The sequence below is a fragment of the Lygodium microphyllum genome, chromosome 5 (genome assembly GCF_053477565.2).
Source record: "Lygodium microphyllum isolate KBCC chromosome 5, Lygodium_microphyllum_v1.1.10, whole genome shotgun sequence".
In the NCBI taxonomy this organism is placed as follows: domain Eukaryota; kingdom Viridiplantae; phylum Streptophyta; class Polypodiopsida; order Schizaeales; family Lygodiaceae; genus Lygodium; species Lygodium microphyllum.
In genome coordinates, this window is record NC_141139.1 from 136053097 (window position 1) to 136065466 (window position 12370).

Consider the following 12370-nt stretch of genomic DNA (forward strand, 5'->3'; position numbering starts at 1 on the left):
CGTTGTCCACCACTATGCTTATGGGATTTAGTCACCTCTTCCTAGACTGCTTGCATTTCCCTTGCCCACTGCTCCATACAAAGAGGCCTATAAGTGTGTGTGATTGCCAAACTCTCAACACCCCTCTTGAATCACAACCAAAGAGGCACAAAGTGTGTAGAGGCTTTAATGAGTCACCACGTGCAAAGTGTGGGCACACCACAAACAGGGCAATCATCCAGAGGCTACTAAGTGTGGGTACCAAAAACATGGTGGACATCTAGAGACTGTAACAAGGGCTTCACAAAGTGTAGAGAGGAGGTTGTAGTGCTAAGTTACATGAGGAGTTTTTCATGGCTTATGAAAGGAGCATAATTAGAGGCAAGTACATACAAAAAAAAGGTCTAGTAAAAGTTTTGGGTCAAGGATCGACATGCCCTTATGGTTTTTTTTTTCATATTTAGATATGTCATTATGAGCATTTCTTTTAGTAGAGATCTTCTTCTCTTTGATCTTATTTTCATTGTGCGTGTCCTTCACTTTCACTACAAGATATAGGCCTTATACCGACATTAAAAGAGATGAAAATGTTCATAAAGAAAATTTTCCCTGTCGTCACAAAAAACATTGTTATTAGCGACACCATAGAACAATCGGTACTAATGTCATTATCAGTGTCGCTATTTGCATCGGTACTAGCGTCTTTATCAGTGACACTGATACCGATGCAAGTAGCGATGCTGATAATGACACTAGTATCAACGAATTTTATGATGCTAATAGCGACACATGCAGTAAATTTGGGATGCTAATAGCGATGGTAACAGGAAAAAAATAAGATTTGTGGTAGGGCAGTAAGCTACCTTGCCACATATAGCACTATGTGCTTTATTTGGGCTATACAAAATAGTTTTAGTAATGTGTACAATGCTTATTCAAATAAAGGCAAAGCGTACTTAAATCATAACACTTATACATGAAATAAATATATGATCACGTAATGAAAGAAACCGGTACAATCATGACAAGATACTACTACTACATCGAAAATGTCTACACAGATCACGTGATAAGAAAAGAAGAGTATGTGAGCTCCAAGGATCCAAGGGCGAGCTATAGATCCTCGCCATCTGAAACCTTGTCTCATTGCAAAGGAGCATCAAACGGACTCTACAAAAAAATAAATAACTACACATAATGCATTTTAATTAAACTTAGTAACTACAGACAAGAAAGATGAGTGACTTACAAGGCCGTTGCGTCCATACAATCGATCAATCAATGCAATGAAACCGTGCCTCTTTGCATATCGAGTCTCAAGGCCGGTGGGATCACAGTTTATAATACAGTGCTGCAAAGATCTGGTGGGATCGCGGTTTGTAATGGAGTCCGGTGGGATCTGGTGTACCTACCGAGGTAGTATCTCTCGGAGTAGCATCCCTAGGGGTGCCACCTAATAGACGAGTGATTGGAGTAGACATCCCCACCGGTGTAACAAATCCCGAAGGTGATGCAACTCCACAGCAACCACCTGAGCCACGCTCTCTTGAATCGCCACGAGAGTGAGTAGCACCTATATCCCGAGGTAATCATGGGCTCACTGTATCCAGATCTTTGCAGCATCCTCCTGAACAACTCCCTCCATTTGGCCCAAGTTTGGAGCATCGACCTCATCTATTGGAAACTGAAGCATCAGAGCACGCCGAAGTAGATCTAATGGATTGGCCTAATATCTCTGAATCTTGCCATTTGATCTGGAGACATACGTGTGAAGATCTCTTGTAGCTCCTTGTTGCTCATCCCTCGACTCATCGTGATGATCTACATATCCACAAAGGTCACCTGCACAGACAAAAATTGATGTTAGCATAATCGATATAAATCATACAAAGCACGGTAATATAAATGTTTAAAAAATGATCTTACTTAAAATGCATATCTTATGTATCCTTATAAGCGATTCGTCAACTTTAAGTAGGTGGATGCTCCAAATATGAAGTACCCTATGGTCCCATGTCAATCTCCTGACACAACTCCGCATACATTGGAAGGTTAGTAGACATGTCACCACAAAAGGATGAGTCCACCTCGTTCTCAAAGAATTCTTGGACTCCTATATTTCTATCATTGCTACCCAATGTTGGCTCCTCTACATGCTCCAAGCTTTCGGTGGCCTCCATCCCTTGCAATATCGGCCCCTCTATTTGCATATTGTCCTCATCTATGCTCAGAACATTGCTTTGATCATATATTCTTGCACTTCAGGGAGCTAAAGGTATAACGTACTAACATCAAGGTTGTCGGGGGTTTGGATAGAATATTTCATGTTCACAATCACGTCTAAGAGAGATTTAACTATTGTGACATGTACCATATTGTAATACAATTAAAAACTACATGAGTTCATGCACAAACGTGTCACGCAAATCCGTCCTTTTTTTTAAAAAATCTATTTCGAGAAATCTAGATGGACCTCGTCAAACTATTGCTCCAACTCCTTCAAGTACCACTTTGAACCATTGCACATCGAATAGGATCATGTAGAAGCTACAGTAATCCACTGAGACATTACTTTGCAAGTTCCCAAAATACTCCATCTCATCTATAATCGTGTTTGGATCTGTTTCTTGTTATCGGCTCTCTTGCTCAAACCTTGCCATAATACCACAATCTGTTGTGGAGCGCATTTTGTCAATATGCTCCACGTGGAAATATCGTCTGCACGACTTCGTCGCACTATTGTACATTGAGACATTCAATTAGTTATCGCATATAAAATATAGATACAACAAACCCTAAACACGTCATCACCTTTGGACTACATCCCCTCGAGAATTCCCACTCCTCGGTTGAGACCTCCACCCCTTCGCAAGGCATTGTAGTCAAAGCTCCATGTAACCATCACATTGACATAAACCATGGCATCTCCTCAATTCCCTCAAGATATTGAATTGGTCGATCGCACGTACTATATTGAAACTCAGATCGCGCTTCCTCTCGATCTTTCCTAGCTTGCCGGTACCTAGCGAGCCATGTCTCCATAGAGGCATGGTGCAACATACAAAAGCAATTCACTTTCTCCTCCATTGAAGCATCCATTCTTTTTTCTACCCCATTTCCAACCACCACACCTCCGGTCAGTCTATCATCGTCCCTCAGTGCGACCAGAGCATACTGTTGTCTAAATCCACTGTTGATAGCCATTGTGAAATATGCACTAATGCCTCAGACATCAATCAACCTTTAGCCATGTTACCTTCTGGCCAAGCTTATTGTTGCACAAAGCCTTTCAGGGTTTTCATGAAGTGCTCCAAGAAGAACATCCATCACGTATGGAGAGGTCCAAAAATCTCCACTTCATCTACAAGATGCACAAGAAGGCAGATTTGTATCGTGAGCATGCTGGTAGGCATGTATTTCTCAAAGAGACAGACTGTCTCCACTGCTCCCCACCTTGTGAATACAATACAGGACATCTTAATCTCCTTCTGTGAGATCCATTGCACTAAAGTCAACAACCTGTAAATCGCCCTCTTGCGTATTTCTAGAGTAAGGCATCCTGCGATCGCAATCGATAGTACAAACTGCCACAAACGAGAAAGCATTATGAACAACGACTACACTCCAAATAGCAAAATACACAAGCCACTTATAATCCATTCATAGTACAAACATGACATATCTTATGCCAATCATGGGATTTTAGCCCTGATAATTGATTGTCTTTAGAAAATGCGAACCTGAGAGAACGCATCATACCCATGAGAGTGCCGATAGACTTGACCATTTGCTTCACAATGTGCTCTTCTTTAGTGGACAAAACCCAAGGAGCACGAGGTAGCTGCAAGCGACCATCAACACTCGATTGCGACCAAAGCGCCTCCATCTTGCCTACCTCCTTTAAATCCATTCATGCCCCTACAGTGTCTCTCTTTCTTGTGATGTGGTCCCATAGCAAGTTGCCCAGGTTCTTGAAAATATGTGTGAGATCCAACAAGTGGTTGATCTGTAAGTGGGCAAAGTCTAGGAAGGTAGATTCAATGTGGCTCCATGTATGTGAATCCGTTGATATTCCTTGAACTCCATCTGTGGACCTATTCTGTGCATGCGACGTTGTCAAGCTCGCCATGTCGGGCGTATAAAACATGTGGTTTATGTTGGGGATAAGCAGAAAGTATCTAAGAACTTTTTGAGGAATGGTTTGCTGTTGCAAGTTCTATTCATATCTATGAGCACCGCACTTTGGACATGTTTCCATAGTCTCATATTTTCCTTGGAACAGTATGCAATCATTGATACATGCATGGATGCTTTTGTAGTCCATGCCAAACTTTTATAAAATATGTCGCATATCATCATGAGACTCATGCATGGTATTTGTAAGTGGTAATATATTATACTTTAGTAACCTGAAAAAAAAAACATAAAACACCTTGAAAAAGCACAAATATTTTTCATGATAGTATTGAAAAGAAATCAACAAAGTGTACATACAAGGTACTTGAACAACTCGGTCACACTCATATCACTCCACCCGTATTTTACTTGCACACTTAGGAGTGCAAGCAATGTCTTCACGTGAGATACTCGACACCCAACATATAATGGTATGGATGCTTCCTCTCTAAGCGGATCAAACGTTTGGACATTCATGGTCATCAATGCATTGATCATTGCCTCCATCTCAGACTCCAAGATTGTAGGTAAGTCTAGAAGGCTGCCTGTCTCCTTTGGTATTGACGTTATAGATTGGGTAGTACCTTCCAAATGGAGGATTGGCTCAAGCACTCCACTATCGTATGCCCACAAACTCTTCTAACTCGCTACAAATGGTGCACTTCTCCTTCGAACGATACATCACCTCCAAAGATAGAAAATTTTCGAGCCACATCCAATGTTTTTGTTTATGGTATTCAATTAGCTTGCACATACAATGCATGATTGATATACACTTTTCTTACCGTTTGCTCAAAATCTCAGATCGCTTGGTCAATGATCTCAGATTGAAACTCACTGAAGCGTCGTACGTGTTCTATAGACAATCAATGTTTTTGTCTAATTGCGAGCTTACATTGAGAGCAAGGACATGGGACATGCTGATTAAGATATGCCTCATGATCTTGAACATCACGACCTTCATTGTTTTCCATTTGATCTATATTACGACAAACAATTTGTTTTTGTTATCATTCTTTTTTTCTTTCTTAAATTGTGTGAGAAGGGATTTCTTTTCTTGTAACTCAACAAAATTAACGTATGTAAAGTCTCCAACCGCCCATAAATTAACATATGTCATAGTGTTTTTCGTCTTGTGGTATTGCACCGGACCTCGCCACTACTCTCTATTTGTTTTTTATCAATTCATTCTCTTCTCTCCTTCCATCTCTCTCTCTTTTTCTCTTTCTTTATTATGTTGTATGTTTATTCATTCTTTTTCGTTCCTTCTTTCTTTTCTCTTCCTCTCCCTCTCTCATTTCCTTTAACAAAACATCTCTCTCTCTACTACCTATTTCCTTTAACAAAACATCTCGCTCTCTCTACCACTACCACTACCACTACCACTACAATAAACAAGAAAAGAAGAAAAAACAACAATAACAACAACAACAACTACTACTACTACTAATACAACAAGAACAAACAAGAAAACAAGAGAAAACTACTACTACTACAACCATGACTACGACGACTACGACTATGACTATGACTACCATAATAACAAACCACTACCACTACCACTACCACTACAATAAACAAGAAAAGAATAAAAAACAACAAGAACTACTACTACTACTACAATAAACAAGAAAACTACTATTACTACTACTACTACTACTATTACAATCACGACTACGACCACGACTACAACTACCACAACAACAACAAATAAGAAAAGAAGAAATTAAATAACAACTTTTACTACTATCACTACGACTACCACTGCTACTACTACTACTACTACGACTACCACAACAACAACAAACAAGAAAATAAAAAATTAAACAACACCCACTACCACTACCACTACCACTATCACTACTACAACTATGACTACCACAACAACAACAAACAAGAAAAAAAATATTAGAAGAAATAAAACAACAACAACAATAACAACAACCTCTCCCTCCCTCTCTCTCTCCCTCCCTTCCTCCCTCTCCCTCTATTTCTCTCTTTCCCTATTATGTTTAATATTTTCTCCCTCTCTCTCTCGTTCCTTGTTTATTTTTCTCTCTTCCTCTCCCTCTCTCATTTCCTCTCTTTCTCTTTGAATACATATGATTTTTAACAAAAACAAGTAAGAGAAAATGAGAAAAAATAAAAGCAAAGCAAGAGGGAACAATGCACTCACCGCAAAGGCCCAAGGATGGATTCAGCGGCTCCTCTTTGTGACAACGGCTCCTCTTCGCCCTTCATACACTTCCTCCTTTTCTTCGCAAATGGCGGTGGCAGCGGTGAGAAGCATTAATTCTCCCTCTTTCTGTCTTTCTCTCCCTCTCCCTCTCAAATGCAAGATGGAGTTCACTCTCCCTTTTGCTCTCCCTTTCGCTCTCTCTTTTTTTCGTTCGCGCAAAACAACATGCTCGGGTTTCGGCCCGCATCTTGAATGTGCTAAAAAAACACAAGCTCCAAGAAGCATTAGATTAGTGTCAAAAGATACTAGTTGTGAAAAACTTAATGTCAAGCTTGATGATGCTTGATCTTTACGTGGACTGCTCCAAATCTTCTTCTTGAGAATTAACTTACTAGAAACTAATCAAATTTGCGTAACAAAGGGTTAGTTGAGCTAAGAATAGTGAGAAAATGAAGTGGAAAAATCTTGAAGAAAAATGGCTATGGTTAGCGTTTCAGGACACGACTGATTTTTATGTTGTAGCAGCTCCCACCATGGACTATTTGGGCCCAAAATTTATTAGGAGAAAGCTTATGTGATGGGCTCCAAAATTCCCTATAGCTACTGAATGAACCATGGTGTGCAAGAAGAGAATTGATGGTACGAACAATGACATGTGCATATAGGAGAGCAATGACAAATTTCAGCAATGCCAGGCAAAGGGAGCAACAATGTTGTGCTATGATGTGACAGAGAATTGTGTAGGAAGTGAACGGAGAGAATTATAGAAGAAATCATGATAAGATATGGCCTGTAGAGAGAGTTATGAAAGCTCAAAGTAATATAGGTCTAGTATGGCTATCACTTCCAAACAGTGGGTATGAGATTCAAGGTGAGAGAATCAAGACATGCATTCAAACTAATCTGATAAGAAAAGCTAAGAGGAGTGAGAGGAGAGCTAATCCATGCTTGAATGAGCTCTGATACCATGTCAAAAACACGAATCTAGAGCGGGTGAAAGATGAAGACAAGACTCATGATGAAATAGACAATGAAGATACTAACTATTACACAAGTGAATTAGGTTCCAAGATAAAAGCTTGGACTCATAAAGACAATCTTGTGTAAAAGACTAAAGATGATAATGGCACTTATTGAAATTAGAAACTATCATGATATATTGCATTTAACTTCATGAAAGTGATAGTCAAGTACAATGTTTCATGGTAGATGGATAGTAGCATTCTCCACCACTGTGCTTATGGGATTCAGTCGCCTCTTCCTAGTGTACTTGCATTTCCCTTGCCCACTACTCCATACAAGGAGGCATATAAGCAAGTGGTCTAATTACCAAACTCTCAATAAAGTGTACTACTAATTATGGAATGTTTTATGAGCATGGAAAGTCGCTTGACTTAACAGGCTATATAGATGCAGATTGGGCTAGTTGTGCCTATGATAGAAGGTCAACTAATGGTTATACTTTCAGCCTCGGTAGAGCAGTACGATCAACTACAGTAACAAGAAGCAGTTTGTCTTGTGAAACTACTTCATGAATTGGGTATATAGTTAGACATGAAGGTCATATTGCATTGTGACAATCTTAGTGTGATATTGACTAGCAACCCTCTCTATTATGCTAGATCCAAACACATAGAGATTCATTACCACGTCATCAGGGAGATGGTTCTTGCTGGACAAATGGATCTACTCCATGTAAATATAAAAGAGCATGTAGTAGATATCTTTACCAAATCACATGGTAAAGAGAAGTTTGTGCATTTCAAGGAGCTACTTGGAGTACAACAATTAGTTTGAGCTTGAGGGGGGGTGTTAAGATTCAATCTCATGATCACCATCACCAACTCTATCTTGAGAGTATGCAAAATAGATATAGTACCTCTATGACCTTGATATGGAGGACAATGAATCTCATGCAAAACAAATTATCTAAATCGAACTGTCACACATAATCTCTTTTCGTAAAACATGAATCCATTATTGTAAGATAGTGAAACAATAGGAATCCAATTATTTGCAACTAATTTATTCCAATCGGCTCGAAAAGTAAGATCCTAATGATAAGTATCTTTCATAGGGATAAGGGAATCAAATGATATCACAGAAATATTATGAATTGTCGGTCTTCTACTTAAAGCGTCGGCTACAACATTCTCTTTTCCTAGTTGATATTGTATAAGGGGATGAAAACTTTGAATGAAAGCTTCCCATTTAATATGTCGGTCAGATATTTGGGGTTGTCTAAGGAGATGACTAATGCTTTGTTGGTAAGTTTTGTTCATAAATTCAGAACCCATTAGGTAATGTTTCCATTGATGTAAGGCTCGTACTACAGCTAGCAATTCTTTATCATAGGTAGAGTACTTAAGTTCGGATGGTTTGAGTTTACAACTAGAGTAGACTATGGGATGATTATCTTGCATAAGGACTACTCCTATTCCAGATCCACTAGCATCAGTAACTACTAAAAAGAATGGTCTATTGAAGTCAGATACTTGTAATACAGGAGCATGGGTTAAAGCATGTTTCAATAAATCAAAAGATTTTTGTTGATTATCAGTCCAGTTATATACAATACCCTTCTTTAAAAGTTTATTCAAAGGTAAGGCAAGTAATGAAAAATTTCGCACAAACTTTCTATAAAAGCTAGCAAGACCTAGAAAAGAATGTAACTCATGCACATTTTTGGGTATGGGCCAATTTAAAATTTCTTCTATCTTTTTAGGGTCAACTTTAATACCTTATGATGAAACAATATGTCCTAGATATTCAATTTCTGTTCGGAAGAATTACCTTTTTTCGGATTAGCATACAATTGATTGTATTTTAACAACTTGAAACCTAAAGACAAATGTTCATAATGCTCATTCTCATTTTTACTAAATACCAATATATCATCAAAGAATACTATAACACAATGCTGATATTTCAGAAATATGCGATTCATCATACGACTAAATGTAGCTGGTACATTAGTTAGACTGAAAAGCATCACTAGAAATTCATAGTGTCCAAATTGTGTTCTAAATGCAGTTTTGAATATATCAGATTTATCCAATCTTGATGATAACTAGATTTAAGATCTATCTTACTGAATATGGCAGAACCTTGTAGTTTATTCATAAGATCATCTACCCTAGGAATTGAATATCTATTCTTAACAATAATTTTATTTAGGGCACGATAATCAATGCACATGTGATAAGTATTATTATTCTTCTTTACTAATAAAACAGGTGCACCAAATGGAGAACTACTAGGTCTAATTAATCCTCTATTAAGCAATTCTTCTATTTTATTTTAAATTTCTTTCTGTTCAATTTGGTTATGTCTATATGGTACTTTACATGGTGATTGTGTTCTAGGAATTAAATCAATTTTGTGATCTTCAGAACATGAAGATGGTGGTCTAGGTGGCAAAGCATCAGTAAAATAATCTTGAAATTGAGCAAGGAATTGTGTATGCCTAGGATGCATTTGTTTTTCTTTAGCTTGAAGTTCATTCACCCATATTAAATAAGATTTGCTACTTTTACGTAATGCATGTTTAGCTTGAGTATGAGTAAGCAGTGGAAAATTATTAGAAGAGTGCATACCATGCAATGTAATTTGTTTTCCTTGAAAATAAATTTTAATTGAATGCGTAGAATAATCTATGTCAGGATTATACTGATGACGCCAAGGCATTCCTAAGATAATGCCACCAGATTGCAAAGGTACAACTAGGAAATTTCTTCATTCAGTATATTCACTAATTTTAATTTCTAAATTATGCACCTCTTGTGTTCCATTATATCTTGTGCCTAGGAATGCAACTTTAATGCGATAATGTGTAGAAACAGTTTGTAATTTCAAAATTTTCACTAACTTTGCAGAAATAAAATCATGTGTGCTCCCATCATCATGTAAAATAATCTTTTCTTTACCATGCACAAAACATTGCATTGTTAACAAAGAATGTGGAGTTGGCATACCTGGCAAAGTATCCGAAGTAGTACCAATGTCGTCATCATCTTTTGTAAAGTCAAGCATTTCCTCACGTTCTTCTTCTTCCATTGCTCCAAGATAGTTGATATGGATAGGTGGCTTTTTGGTTTGGCAATTGGCTACTAGATGTCCAGATTGATGGCATTTGTAACAAACTATGGTTTTGGCTTTAGATACATTGTTTGTAATGGCAGGAAGTTTAGGAATATTGGAATTTGGCTATGAGGATGGCTTAGGGTTTGGATTGTCGTTTGATGGCAAGGCAGGTGATCATGTCCAAGACTTACGGAATGAAGATGGAAGAAAACGACTTTGATTGAATCTTCAAAAATTTGAATTGAATTGTTTGAAACCATACTTACCATTAGTTTGAAATTGTTGTGGTCACTTGTCTCTTCCTCGAATCTTGTCTTCAGTGTCATGAGCCAAGGAAATTGCATCTTCAAGGGTTGTTGGCTTGAACATATTGACTTCAGCATAGTAATGTCCAAGTAGGCAAGACATAAACTTGCGTTTGTGAGTCGCTTCAGGTACATCTTCGAGCATGCGTAGTTGCAGTAGGGCATTCCAGAAACGTTCAGTGTATTGGGAAATAGGTTCACGTTCTCTTTGCTATAGAAGATCCCATTGATTGATGGCTTTTTCATGGAACTGAGGAGGAAGGAAATTCTGCAAAAAATTCTTTTGGAAACTCTCCCATGTAGTAGGACAATCAGCGCTCTTGCGGACCACAGTCCACCATAAGGATGCTCGATCGACTAAATGGTTAGTGACACATTTAATTTTGTCTTTCTCAGCATATGTCTCTTCATGGAAGTAATCATCAAATTGACTGATAAATGCAAGTGCAGTCTTTCCATCTCAAGATCTATTGAAAGTACGAAATTTGAAGTTTCTTTTACTTATCTTTGTTTCTTTGCGGATGGATTGGGATTTAAGTGTTGTATCGATGGTATGTCGTATAAGATCTTCGGGTTGCGATCCATCTTGGTCGGTGGTAGATCGTTGCAGATTGGCCAATTGAACTTGCAAAGCTTGTCGAGCTCTTCGTTCTTCTTCAAGCTGCATCATAATCAAATCCAAATTTTGCTCCATCGTTGGTTCGGGTAAATCACCTTCAACCATAAAATCGTCCATGGGTTGTTCAATCATCCTGTAAAATCCAAAAGACCTCACACTCTCGAAAAATGATTAGCGGGATGAGCGTAGATTAAAAGCAGGTATACAAGGCTTGTATATTTTGTTTGGCTTTTATGGTCTTTCTCCTTTGCGATTGCATTATTCGTTGTCACAACCGTCTTCGTAGAAATTGTATATAATCTTCGTATGACCTGCATATGACTTTCTGCGTTTGTTGAAACTGGTTCAGCAAGTCTGTAAAGTGTGAACAGAGTCTACCAGAGAGCAATAGACTAGTTTGTAAGCTTCTACGTGTGAACTGCCCCTTTGAGAGTGGTTGAAGTAAGTCTTTATTGACTTCTGTGACTTGTAGAATCTATATAACTTGAAAGACTTGGAGTAACTTAGTAGTTTAGGAACTTTGTGATCAAGCATCGTGGATTTCGTGTATCTGAGGACGTTCTTGACGAATTCGATGGCGGCGAGAAGATGTTGACGTCACAGATGGAATTTTCATGGGGCTAAGCTTTTATTAATAAGCTTATTACTAAGCTTACTAAGCTTTAAGATAAAGCTTTTAAACTTTTGAGCTATGGAAGCTTACTGTTAGTCTGTTTGTAAATGACTTGAAGAAAAAGATGTCTACATGGTCCTCCGCCTCCACAGGCTGGTCCTTCGTGATCAGAGAGTGCAAAAGGGGGTTCTTCACTACCAGGAACACACCGGTATTGACCGTTCACGACGAAACTGACTGTAGGGATCGATCGTTCCAAGAGCTCCGCCTTTACGCAAGATGGTAAGCGATTGGAAGCTCTCGATCTCAGCTTCACTCTGATACCACTAGTGCATAGATCGGATGCCGTATGCATGCACAGTGAGCGTCAGAAGGTCCCCAAGAACAAAAGAACTCTACTTTTTGCACAGAAATCA